Genomic DNA, 14866 nt, shown 5'->3' with positions numbered 1-14866 from the left:
TTTATACTTGTGCTTAGTATTAGTTTGTCCTAGGTGCAGGATGTGTCATTTGGACTTCTTAAATTTCATCCTATTAATCACTGCCCAGTGCTCCAATCTATCTAGATCACTCTACAAGGCATCTCAACTCAAGGGAGTCAACAGCACCTCCCAGTTTAGTATCATCAGCACATTTGTTAATGGTGCATTCAACTCCTGCATCCAGATCATTGATAAATACATCGACCAGGACTAGTGCTAGAACCAAACCCTGCAGAACACCACTGGTGACCAGCTGCCAGCCAGGTGTAATCCCATTCAGTACAGCCCTCTGAGATCTGCCCTTCAGCCAGTTCTTTTCCCAGCACATCATGAACCTGCTTATCCCACAGCTGGACAACTTGCTCAGAAGGATGCTGTGAGGGACAGTATAAAAAGCCTTACTAAAATCCAGGAAAACTACATCTACGACTTTACCTCCATCCACTAGGTAAGTGACCTTCTCTTAGAAAGATATCAAATTGGTTAAATAGAAATTCTCCTTTGTGAACCCATATTGACTGTGATTGCTGAACTTCTCACCACCCAGCACCCGGAAGTCCTTCTCTTCAGGCCTGCTCTCTATTCATTCTCTACCCAGCCTGTGTTTGTTCTTGGTATTACTTCAACTCAAGCACAGGACCTTGAATTTAGCTTTGTTGAACTTTGGGAAGCTGGCAGTGGCCCACATCTCAACCCTGTCAAGGACCCTGTCTTTCCCTCCAGCAAGTTGACAGCACTACCCAGTTTGGTATCATCAGCAAACTTGCTGAGGGTGCACTGAATCCTATTGTCTATAGCACTGACAAAGATACTGAACAGCATCAGTCCCAGTACCAACCCCTAAGGAACATCATTCTTCACTTGCCTCCACTTAGACATCAAGCCACTGAGCATCACTCTTTGAGTGCAATAAGCAAGCCAATTCCTTATCCACTGAGTGGTCTACCCATCAAATCCACACCTTTCCAATTTAGAGATGATGGTGACCAACCTAGTGGCTTTTTCTGATAAAGTGACTGTCTGTGGATAAGGGACAACCTATGGATGTGATCTATCTGGACTTCTGCAAGGCCTTTGACACCATCCCACACAACATCCTACTTGCCAAGTTTGAAATATACAGATTTGATGGGTGGACTGTTCAGTGGATAAGGAATTGGCTGCATGGTTCCATCCAGAGGATGGTGCTCAATGGCTTGAAGTCCAGATGAAGAGCAGTGGTAAGAGGTGTTCCTCAGGGGTCCATACCGGGACCTGTACTGTTTAATATTTTTAATCAATGATCAAGAGCACCATCAGAAAATTTGCAGATGAACCAAGCTGTCGATATGCCAGAGGGACAGGATGTCATCCAGAGGGACCTGGACAAGCTGGAGAGGTGGGCCCAGATGAACCTCATGAGGTTCAACAAGAGCACACATAAGGTTCTGCACCTGTGCTGGAAAAATCCTCCCTATATATACAGGCTGGGGGAGGAGGTGATAGAAAGCATCCCTATAGAAAAGGACTTGGGGGTGCTGATGGGTGAGAAGCTGGACATGAGCAGACAGTATGCACTTGCAGCTCAGAAGGCAAATCACATCCTGGGCTGCATCAAAAGATGTGTTGCCAGCAGATCCTGAGAGGTGATTCTGCCACTTTGCTCTGGTAAGATCTCACCTGGAGTATTGCTCTGGTGCCCTCAGTACACAAAGGACATGGACCTGATGGAGCAGGGCCAGAAAAATGATCAGGGGCTTGGAGCACCTCTGCTGTGAAGGCAGACTGAGAGAGCTGGGGTTGTTCAGCCTGGAAAAGAGGAGGCTCCAGGGAGACCTAATAGCAGCCTTCCAGTATGTGAAGGGGGCCTAAAGAAGGATGGAGAAAGACTGTTTACAGCCTGCAGTTACAGGACAAGGGGCAATGGCTTCAAACTAGAGAAGAGCAGGTTTAGATTGGATGTTAGGAACAGGTTCTTTACCGTGATGGTAGTGGAACACTGGAACAGGTTGCCCAGGGAGGTAGTTGAGGCCCCATCCCTGGTGATATTCAAGGAGAGGCTCTACAGGGTTCTGGGCAACCTGATCTAGTCGATGATGCCCCTGCTTACTGCAGGACTAGATGACCTTTAGAGGTCCCTTCCAACCAAGACCATTCTATGATTCTATGTGTCATGGAGAACAGTGTCACAAGCTTTACTGAAGACCAGGTAGACAACATCAGTTGCCCATCCCTTGTCCAACAGTGATGTTACCCTGGTCATAGAAGGCCACCAAATTTGTCAGGCACAATTTACCCTTGGTGAAGCCATGTTGGATGACACCAGTCATGTCCACATTTTTTATGTGCCTTTGCAGAGTTTCCAGGAGGATCTACAATATGATTTTGCTGGGCACTGAAGTGAGACTGTAGTTCTCTGACTCTTCCTTTTTTCCCTTTTGAAGATGGGGGCTATGTTTCCCTTTTTCCAGCCAGTGTGAACTTCATCAGATTGTCATTAGTTTTAGATTATGATGGAAAGTAGGCATCAAACTTCTCCCTTACATACAGTGCAACTCCACCTCACCTGTCTTGACTAGTCCTCCTGAACAGTTTCGAAGTAAGAGAGATATACACCAAACTTTAGTTCTTTCAAGACAAACTTAGTCTGGCAAAATTGGTTCAAGTTGGAAACAGAAAAAAAATTAAACAATTAAAGGATTAGTATTTTCCATTAATTAGCAAGAAATCTAAACCAAAAATGAAGCAAAAAAAAAAGCACTCCGTAAGCATAATTATGATTATAAATTGAAGACATTAGATTCAGAATTTACCATTTAAAAAAAAAACTTTTCCTACCAGAACCACACTGTAGTTTGTCATAGCACAAAATTCTTGTTAGATAGAGCAACAAAAGCTTTCCTGGTACATAACCTTCTGTAAGAAGGGTAAACAGATTGGGCAAAAGACATTTCCAAGATGTATTTATTATAAAATCACATATTGGGCATTTGGAGTCAAATTTCTCAATAGCCTGTCTCAGGCCAAAGGACTTTGTATGGGAATATGAGATGAACCTCCTACACACAGATGTGTTTCTACCAATGAATGGCATACAGGAGAAACTGTTCAACAAACTTAAGAAAAACGTCACCTGTTCAACTTGTTTAAATCTCTTAAAGGGTAAACTAGAAGCACAACCTCCTAATGCGTCTTCCATTTTTCTGTTCCCTGGATATTTGTCAACACTTGAAAGATATGGTAGTGGACAATCCAAAATAAGCACCACAAACTTGCTTTTCAGTACCTAAACTGCCAAGTTATTTTAAAATATGTATCTAGAATTCTCTTTTGAAAATATTCAGGTATTCAGTACACTTGGATGTGATTCCTAAAGTGTAACTGCAATTCTGTTTTATCTTTGAGCTTGCCATGCAATCAGGATAAAAAACAAACAAACAAACAAACCCACAACTCATTACTTTAAGGCATTCAGGTCAGAAATAGAGCACAACAAAACTAAATGTTTCAGCATTTAAAACAATAAGGCTACATTTTGTAAGTAAATGCCCAGCTTTTGAATGAAAACCAAACATTGAAAACCCTTCTCAACCCAGAGGCTTCCACTGCTTTTACATGGAACTGCTGCTGACATTGAAAACTGCCAGTTGCATGACTGCATTGATTCAGAAGTAAATAAAACAACATAATTACTGGGGTAAGGTGAACTTGAGCAATACATTTCTATCCTTGCATTCAGTTGGGGCTTTTTTATTTGTTACACTACTTTGATCTGGCAAATTACACTTCTACTGTAGGTCTCAATTATTCTGAATGAAGAAACACAAATTCCAGGGTTCTCCACCTGTTGTTATAAAGAGAAATTTTAGCTGTTAATATTCTAACTCATGGTATTCAAACTTGTGATCCATGAAGACTCAGCTGACTGACTGCAGATCAAACATCTCCTTGGCTTGACTTAAGGAAAGCTAAATATACATTAATGACACATTAGCAAACTTCTAAGAATTTGAGGAATGTCATGTGTGTATAACGTAACGGTGACGAAGGTAAAAAAAGCCAATTTTTACAATAGGATATGGTATATACTTTTAAAATATCTGAAAATTGGCATTTTAAACAATTCTAAGAACACAGCTACAGTTAAGCAAAATAACCGTGCAGAGTGACCAAGTTAGGATCTCTGTAGTCTTCTGTCTGCTTCTAACAACCGACTAAAAAAATAGCAACTGAACTTCAATACTGAGGAACGGGTCAAACGTGAAGAGGATTTAGACACCAAACAACACAAAGTAATGTTATTTTAGAAGCTTAGTACAGATCTTAAAGAGAAAAGGTGACTTTAATACAGAATAGAATTATTAGAATGCTCATCTACAGGTCATCATTGTTGCAACCACACAATAATTTTTATTTCATGGAATAGATTTTGAGGGCTTTGGCACAGCACGCGCCTTCAAGTCTATGTGAACAGGTGATCTATACATTTTTAAATACTTTTAAGCAGCCATGCTAGTTACTTTGGGGTTGGTTGGGGCTTTTTGGTCATCACATTAATGTACTAAACACCTTTTAGAAAATGTTTTTTCAAAGTTATTTAAATGGATTCAATATATGCTTAAGAACAAAAATCCTTCTTACTTAACTAATCAGCATTAAAAAAAAAAAACCAAACACTCGGCTGCTTTGACATTAAGCAATTTTACTCCAGGGAGTTTCATCATCTAGTATTTCCCCTTCCTTTTTCACCAGCAAACCATGTAACTGCAAGTCATACTTGCAAAGTGTTTCCTACAATAGGAGTCAGAAGATCCAAGTGAGACTGAAAAGTAGGACTCTTCTCATAGCTGCAACCTTAAAGTATGCTACAAAGGCTGTCATTCACAGAACTTTATTGTTGCAGTTTACCCATTAATGGGCACAACACTATTAGATTTTTTACAGACACTACAAAATCCAAAAACTATCAAATAAAGATAGGTGAATTTCCAAATAATGCGTAATTCTTAAAAATTCATTAAATGATATTTTTTTAATGAGAACTTCATGCAGCTACTGGTGATGACTGCATTTAGGGTAGAATTTTATAGTTGAAATCCTAAAGATATCAACAATTTGTCTGTTAAACATAACAAATGACAGGTGACAGTTTTTCTACTGATCAGATACTAATGCTATGAGCTTCAGCCCTGGCATCTCCTAAGCATTCCCCTAGCCTAGAAAAGTAGATTTCACCAAAAGCTCTATTTTCACAGCAAAATTAATGGTTTCAATGTATCTGAACATAATCTACACTATAAATTGTAAGAGAAAACATATATGACAATAATTTCCCTCCCCCCACCCCCTGCAACGCAGCTTGATGTAAGTTTTTTTTTTAATTTGGAAAATTTTTCTGACGAGTAACTGTACATTTAGATATTTTCATAGGTGTTAGTCTTTTATTTTTGTAATACAAGTTAGACAGTTGAACTGTTAAAATTTACAGCAAAGATGGACTCAGATGCTGGGTCTAACGACATCAACAGCAAAAATTCCACAAACTTTCATTGAAAATTTTGAGGGTTCAGATTACCCATAGATTTTTTTTTCAGTTCTTGGATTCAAAGGTGTACAATGTACTAAGGCAAATCTGAAAAGGAAACTAAAAATTAGCATTTTACTTATTAAAAACACTTAACTTTTGATAGAATTAGCAAAAAGATCTCATTGAAATTACATTCACTTCCTAATGGGCTTTATAAAAAATATTTAATTATTCATAAGATTTCAAGGATATATCCTAATCCAAGTAGGTAAATATCGGTATATGTAACATTTTCAAAATATCAAAATAATCTATATAGATTCCTATTTCAAACTGTCTTGCTGGTGTGAATAAATATGGAGATCTAGCACATAATATTTTTGTTGCAGTTCAGGATAAATAAAATTTTTATTTAACAGCTGAAAGTGCAGACACCATATACAGCTTAGCCTACACTACTGTTACCCAATGATTCATGTTCTATATAACAATATATATATTTCATACAACAGGAAATGCCACCAGGACTTAATTTATGTGTCTGAACACTGACTGATCAATCTTGTGCAGCAGACATAGCAATAGAATTGTCTTAGAAAGCTGAATATGTGGCCTAAATGTGCTTTGAGACTAAGAAGCCATCTTTCCAGTGGAGGCTTGATTTTTTTTTTTCACAGTTCAATTCCTTCTATTTACATTTAATCCTATAACACACAGTCCTCCTCCACCTTTCTTTGTGACCTATATGTCACAAGTATAGCTGTAGTTAAATGAAGAATCTTGTTGGACACACTGATACCATGCCTGCACCTACTCAAATCAATAGCAATATGGTAACCCTATTTGGCAACAACAAAGCAGCACCAGGCTGATGTATGAAAAAACTTCGGATTTGCTTTATTTTGTTTATTAAGAAAATGTCTTGGAATACACACCTACAGCTGTTGCCTCATCTTTACTATTTGCTGAAGTTCTGACTGAAGTTTATCCATATAATAAACCAAATGAACCTCTCAGTCAGAGATGAGTTCAACTATTAAAAGCAATCTAACAAACATGTGAATAGTGACCTCTATAAGCCATATAAAGCTTTATTTTCCCCAATAGTCTTTTAAGTTAGTTATTACATCCATGAAGCAGTGGCTTTGAGTTGCTGCTTGCAGGTGCTGATTCAGATGATGATGGCTCTGAATCTGCAATGAGAAAAGATTAAAGTTCTTGGGGTAACTTCAGCCATAAGAATGAAATGGTCAACTAAAATTTTCAGTTTCTCCCTCACATCAAAATGCCTACATTTCATTTCTACTTCTCATTTTTAGCCACCAAGTTAGACAAGTTACTTAAAAAGTTTGCAGCATGATGCAAATCTATGACCTGACACAAATGGGTTATTGATTTATACACAGAATATCTACCGTCTGATAGGCCTCAGATGAATCCTGCATAAGAGAGAACAGTGAAAGCTCTATCTCGAAAGGGTTCTGCCAGTTACCCTACCTCTTGATACATTACTTTCTCAACCTGTAGCAAGCAAAAAGAAAATAAATAAATCCTCATTAATGGGGAAATGGAGTGGCAGACAAGAAAGAAAAATACAGTCTAAGTAATTATGACACGAAAGGTGCACAGGACACTGACTGAAGTGACTCCATGTGCAGATTCATAGGTGTAAGGAAACTGTCCTAAGGCAGGCTGCTTGTTAGGAGCTCTTAGCTGCACATAAATGTTAGCTATGCTGAGACATGAGTCCAAGAAATAATAACCCAAACCACCTGCTCTCCCTGGTATCAGGGGCGAAGAAACATCAAACCATCCTTTCTGTCATTTCACTAGTTGGTTCATCAGATACTGCATGACCTAATTATCCCAGATTCTCTCCTTTGCACTTTATTGGGTTTCCACTATCATGGATCTTGTCTCAGAAAAAGTTAGTCAAAATTTAGAGCTAGCAGCTGAAATATTCATAATAGCTAAAGCAGACAAAGCCTATATACATTGTGACATATGAACTTTAACAACTGAATTACAATATGCCAAATAACCAACTACAGAATCAGCTGAAACCGATCTGAGGGGATGTAATATTGTAGATGATCACTTAGCAACCACTTAGTAATGAAACAGCAAATCAATGCAGTAAAAAGCAAGAAGACCCCAGACCCTTAATATTTATTAGTGTTGGTCCAAACTATCATGTGAGGGCTAGGGAAGTTAGATTGTGAGGGTATAATTGCTCAGAGTCTTTCTCTGAAAGTACCCAACTCAAGCTGTAGAAAAGTACTTTCATAAATGAATCTACCCCTCAGCTTGAAACCTAGAATCAACGCAGAAACCTAGAATCAAATCATACTCACTGTTGGTTGGCATGTGCAGTCTCCACCTCCACTGCATGTTGTGGCTTAGACTAACACAATCAAAGTTTCCTCTAAAAGTGATCAGCATCCCCAGATGAACAGGCTGAGCTCTACTGGGCTTCACCTAATGGGCAGAGTCTTTCAGAGTGCTTTTTTCCACCTAACATCTTCCAGAAGATCTCTGCTAAAGGAAGAAATGTCATCACTTAGAGCGCTGGAGGACTCAGGTAAAATTACTTTGGGACAGCAAAGGTGTTTAGAGCTCTGCCAGTACTTGAGGAAACTCAAGAGGGAACAGGCCAGAGAAGATACCATGCCAACGGCACTCTCGCAGCAGCCCTATGCAAAGGCCAACGATTGGCCCCACACGCCCTCAGAGATTCTCCTAGCATCCATCCAAATGGCAAGCTCTTTGCCTGTCATCGAGGAAAAAAAAAAAAAAAAAAAAAAAAAAAAAACCTGCTCTCCAACTTGGCTTCAGCATCTGTCTTGAAGCAGTAGAGACTGTCCGACACCCAAAGGCCAGCAGCTCCAGTCCAAGCCGCACTTGCCTGTGGACACAAGACCAGCGGATAAACAAAGACGACAGGTGCTGCATTAGGTCCCTAGGTGCCTGAACCTTACCCGGCCGTTAGCTTCCAGCCCACAGCTGGTGCCTGACCCGAAAGCCCTTTTAGCGGCGAACCGGCACCTCTGCTTCCACCTGAGCACTGAGCAGCGCCAGCAGAAACATACCACGACCGCATGGGGCGGCAAAGCCAAATAAAAGAATCAGCGAAGCGGACGCAGTGACCGGCAGCAGAGAGAGACATCACGCGTATTGTGCTGCGCCGCAAGACGCTGCTGCGGGTGAGCGGCTGCCGAGCCCTTCCGGTGGGAGATGAAGGCAAGCCTCGGGTCGGAGTAGGGCTCAAGCCGGAGGCAGGCAGAGCGGGACGGTCCCGTTAACAGCCCCTCGGTCCGCGGAAGCCTGAGCTGCAGCGCCGCCAGACATGGTTTAGGAGGTTGCCGGAGCCTCCCGCTCCTCACAACCGGCGCCTGCCTAGGGGAGAGCCGGAAGTCTCACTGCGCCACCCCCGCCCCAAAATGGACGCCCCGCAGAGGTGGGCTGTCCGCGATACCGTCCCGCCGCGCCCCAACCGCTTCGATCCCGACGTCTGGGCCGGGCAAGGAAAGCTTCTCTAGCCGTGCTAGCACTAGTGACGTCCCAGGCCAACAGGGACGGTCCGCCGCCGTGGGTAGTGCTGAAGCCCCTCACTACCCTGGTCAGGCCAGAGTCGCTACCTTCTTCTCCCTCTGGGACGTGTTCCTGAGCTGTGTTCGTTTTCTTTTCGAGCCGAACCAGAACGAGTTGATTGATGTTCCTGACAGATCACCTTTCTCACTCCATTCTACCTTAGGTAGAGGAGCACAAGATCCTTTGAGGGGTGCAAGAAGGTTTCCAGTAGAAAACAAAGGGGCATATTTTTTTCTGATGGAATGTCCTGCAAGCCTTCCCAGAGCGTCTTAGAGCAACGAGGATGAGTTTCTGTGTTCCAGCCAGCTCTCAGCCTGGTGCAACGTGGACAATGCTGAGAAACCAAAGTGGCAACTGTCTGTGCAAGTGCTGTGGTTTTTCAAGGGCTGTAGGGATCCAGGGGACCAGCAGAGACTGACTCTTCAGTAGGAAATGGGCACGTGAAAGACACTGCTCTGGTACAAGGACAATGAGAGAAACACTGATGGACTCGGTTTCCAACAGGGTGGGCAAATCTTTGAGGGCTTTTCTGAAGTTGAGGTTTCTGTGATCAGCAAGAAAACAGGAGAAAAGCAGCATTCAGCTTAGTGGTGAGTACAGGTAGCTAGACATTAATATCTATGAAGCTGGGCCCATAACAGCTACAATTAAGATCCCAGTTTTGTTCTGTGGTGATGTAATGGTATTCACAGAATCACACAATATATGTGGTTAGAAGGATCCTCAAAGATCATTCAGCCCAACCCTTGACCCAGCACTGAAGGGTCAACACTAAACCATGTCCTGAAGCACCATGTCCACAAGCTGCTTGAATGCCCCTAGGGATGGTGACTCCACCACTGCCCTGGGCAGACCATTCCAATGTTTGGTAACCCTTTCACTGAAGAAATATTTCCTAATATCCAGCCTAAACCTCCCCTGGCACACCTTGTAACCATTTCATCTAGTCCTGTTGCTTGTGCCAAAACGCAGCATAAGTGGTGTCCCTCAGGGGTCCATACTGGGACTAGTGCTGCTTAATATCTTCATCAGTGATACAGACAGTGTGATTTGGTGCACCCTCAGCAAGTTTGTAGATGGCACCAAGTTGAGTGGTGCTATCAATACACCAAAGAGACAGGATATCATCCAGAAGGGACCTGGACAAGCTAGAGAACTGGACCCAGGTCAAACTCATGAGATTCAATAAGGCCAAGTGCAAAGTCCTGCACCTGGGTTGGGACAATCCCCATTATCAATACAGGCTCAGGGAGAATGTGGTAGAGAGCAGCCCTGTGGAAAAGGACTTGGGGCTACGGGTGGATAAAAAGCTGGTCGTAAGCCAACAATACACAGTTGCAGCCCAGAAGACCAATCACATCCAGGGCTGCATCAAAAGAAGCATGGCCAGCAGATTGAGAGATGATTCTGCCACTTTGCTCTGATGAGACCTCACCTGGAGTGTCCAGCTCTAGGACATGGACCTGAGGGAGTGGGTCCAGAGGAGGGCCATAAAAATGATCAGAGGGCTGGGTCACCCCTCCTACAATGAGAGACTTAGAGAGTTGGGATTGATCAGCCTGGAGAAGAGACAGCTCCAGGGAGACCTTGTAGTGACCATCCAATACTTGAAGGGGACCTAGAAGGAAGCTGAAAAGGGACTTTTTACAAAGTCAGGTAGCTTGGGAGGCACTTAGTAGGTATTTAAAATTAAGACTAAAGAACACACTTCTCTCTAACAGACAGTCTTTACTGACTATCTGCACAGGTTATAATGGGTTACTTTTAAAGTTTCTGACAAGACCTGATGAATACAGCACAAACAGCGGAAGAGTTTTACAAAATCCACATCATATACATCAAAAGGAAGCCTGAAAATACTGAGTTTGATGCAAATCAAGGAAGGAAAATATGGCAATTGTATGGAAGTACTTTTTATGGCAGGTGTTGTCATGCAGTGTTGTTGGACTGCCAAGGAGCCCTGGGCAGGGAAGGGCTCATGAGGAGTTATGAGAAGAGTGGTGATGCCAGCCAGTGCTTAATTGTGTAAAAACCCTATCAAATGCCTCTGGAACAAGATGAGAGAAGTATCTCCAAAGGGGATCTTACAGTAGGCATCTGCCACTGGCCTCCAAACTAAGACAATAATGCCAGCGAAGAAATATTTGAGTAACTTAAGCAAGCTTTGGGTCAACACAATCTGGTTCTTACAGGTGACTTTGGCTACCCACACATAGAAATGGAAGAAAAATACAGCAGCTGGAGAGATTCAGATGGAAAGGCTTCATCAGTCATAGCAAAATGATCAGGTATAAGAATATGCTTTTTTTTGTTTGTTTACACACCAGGAAGAACTCAGTTTTCTATTCAACTTTAGAATTTGTTCTTTCTCAGAACACAAAGAAAAGTTTGTATTGCAGCTACGAAACACATGCAGTCTTTACCTGCTAGTTCTGAAAGCTTGGGGGAAATGGACATAAGTCCAAAATTTCTCAAGGTTATCTCACAGGAAGGTAGAAACTTGGGAGACTACAAGCCTAGCTTGCAGATGCCATTGCCCAGTTTAGTTTTGGGTGAAACTGAGTCTGCCTACACTGTACCATGGGATTCTTTCCAGGAAACACTTTTTAAAAATCTTTAATGATAACTGCTGTCAGAGTTCTGAAGTATTTGTAATGAATCATTCAGTGCTACATATTGGCCTCCTCCTCTACTGAGTCATAATTTTAAGTAGGAGTAAGCATGGGCAAAATGAAATCTTTTGAGCCTCTTTTTGCCTTTCTCTGAAGATTGGTCTGCTGAACATCAGAATTAATTAAAAGGCTTCTGGCAGAAATTGAATTTGGCATTAAGAAAGAGCAACTATAATCTTCTTCAGTGGTAATTAAAATAATAAAAACATACAGGAAAGACCCTCAGTGCCAGATACAATATAGAGAAAAATCTCAGGTCTCAAGCTTCAAAATTACAAATGAGAAACATCTGCTCAATTGCTAACTGAACTTTAAACATTTCAAATTCATTAGTCATCTCCCAGATAAGCTTGCAAATTCTGTATATGATACAGCTGAAGTTCTGCATCTGATAAAATATCTTCTGGCTAAGCTGAGCTGGGGTGCTGAAGACAGAAAAGCAGTGAATAGTCTAGTTTTTCTTCAGTAGTGTCCATGTCTAACCTTCTGTGACGTGCACACTTGTTAGGTATGCTGAGGGTTTCTTTTCCCCATAAAAGTAGCTAAGTCTTACTATTTTGCCCATAAAAGTAGCTATGTCTTACAGCTGCAAGGAGGTATATTCCTTAGGTGCATTTATATTACCAGAAGATGACAGATTCATTGAGGCAATAGGACAAGCAAGAATAGCCCTGAGCCTGTAGATGCCTAAGACAATTTTATGACCACTTTAGTGTCAACAAAGACCTCTCTCTTTAGCAGAAATCAGAATCCAGAAGTTCCACTATTAGGCTCATGACTTAGGGTAGTAAGGTCTTCAGCCTTCCTTGTTTCAGAACCACTGAATCAATGCTGTAACTGCAACAATAGCAGAAGTGTTCAGGAGCAGTGCTGGTGCTTTCAGCAATCCCTTTGGGAAAAAAGGAGACAAAAAATGCATTGCTCTTCTGCAACCTCTTGGGTGCCTTATGCTAATTATGAAGAAAGGTTATATTCGTTCTATTATTAACATTAAACAGTTCCCTAGTCATCATGCTATATTTTAAGCTATTTTTTTAAGTGCTTGATTCTCCTTATGCAACACACAGGAATCAGAAGTATGTAACTCTGACAGCTTATACTTCTAGGGGTGTTATTGCATCTGAATACAAATTCCTAGAGCCATAATCTCATTTCATTGCCTCTTTGTAATCTTCAGAGTACGGAATGCTTCATTTAGTAGCGTTGAAGATCTGAGTATGCAGCATCCTTGTATAATTTTCCAAATGTTTGTGTACTCTCAGGCAAACAAGAAATTTTGTCCAAAAAAATTGCAGGGGGGAAAATCACTCTGTAAAATGTCCACCTGCTTCTAAAAAAACATCCTATAAGAGCTGGTATAAAAACTGGAGAACAAGATTAAGCCAGTAAATTCTCTGTGGTGACTCACAATTGGGTAGGTTTTAGAAGCTCTTCAGATCGTTTTAATTTCATCATGTTCAAGTACAATTCTTTAAATACAGTGGTTGCACCAACTCCAAAAAATAAAAATGTATATTTTATGCTTTCCATGGAGTCCTGTATTATTTTATGAACTTCTCAATCAACGTAACAACCTTGTGGGATAGGAAGGCAATAGGCAAGAGACTTTGTCTGAGTGTGAATAAAGTGATGGTCCTGAGCTCCTTCTAGATCCTTTTTAGCACTAGACTGACGTAATATTTCTGATGGGGAACTAAGTTCTATCAAGGCACCTGGGTGGGTAGAAGCAAGATCTGAAGTCTGTCTGCTTCTGCTGGTGTTGATGTATTTTATCAACATAGGTTTGAACATCACATTAGAATGGCTTGTTCCACTGATACAAACAATGGAACAAGACATTTGAAGGGCATCTCTGAAATTCGTTTTGTCCTAAGCCCAGCTGTGAGTGGAAGAATTTCAAAGTTAAATTTCATACAACTTTGACATGTTTCTATAAGGGAGATCATCAAATTACAAAGCAGAAAATCAGGAGTGGTATTCGTCTCTTTTAATTTTGCCAAGAAATTTAGAATGACATTACATATTTTGCTAGCTTACCTTGAACAATGAAATTAAAAAATAAAAATAGACTACAAATCAATTGCTGACTGAAGAGATAATAGATCATACCAAAGTTATTACTAGCATTTGCTATATGCAATTTTCAGTTTGATTAATGGAATGTGCTTGTATGAGAAATTATCAACTCTAATGGAAACATCAGCCAACAAAGATGAAATAATTCAGTCTAAATATTAGAGACAGTAATGAGTTAAAAATATTTAATATTAACCATCAAAAACTACAGAAAAAAGAAGTCAAGCTAAATATGGAATACTAATAGCTATACATCTAATATGAATATATTATTTGAATTTTGTATCTGAATTAATTTCCAAAATATTGTTTCTGCTGCTTCTGCATTTGGAAACAAATCAGACTCCAATTCTGGACAAGTTAAAACCTCTGTGAGTTTAGTGTTTCTGTATAACAGTTGTTGAATAATTTATAGCATGGCATCTTCTTTATTTATATATAAAAGTAGTCATCATTTAATTGCAAGTATAACTCATCATATTCAAAATATCAGTTGTGCCCTTTCTGTGAAGGAACTGTCTGTGTACATGAACAGTAGAAAAAATCTCTAGAAGATGTCTTTCAGTGTAGAAGTCAAGGAAAGGGTCTTTCAGAGGGACTTTGGGGAGTCAAGAGAATAACTAGTATTCACAGTCCTTTTTTGGATTTCCGTTAGGAAGAGAAACTCATAGAATACCCTCTTTCATGTAATCTTTACCAGTGAAGACAGTTAGAAATAAACTTTTCCCAACATATACTGGGAACTAAAAAGAATGTCATTGTTTATTTTACAAAATCCTTGATCAATTCTGCTGAAAGAACTCTTCCCCCACACCTGGGGTCTTAACTCAGTTTTCCCTTTGTTGTAGAGCTTATGGCTGTTTGATACTGTAGGAGGCAGTGGGACATTTCTGAGGAAGCTAGCCAGGAATATTCCCCACTGATGACCATGCTCAAGGAAACGATGGTTAGACTGTTCTAAAAGTTGCTGGGTCCATGCAGAATACAAGAAACCGTAATT

This window comes from Indicator indicator, chromosome 6, assembly GCF_027791375.1.
Source record: "Indicator indicator isolate 239-I01 chromosome 6, UM_Iind_1.1, whole genome shotgun sequence".
Lineage (NCBI taxonomy): Eukaryota > Metazoa > Chordata > Aves > Piciformes > Indicatoridae > Indicator > Indicator indicator.
This window is presented reverse-complemented; position numbering follows the sequence as displayed.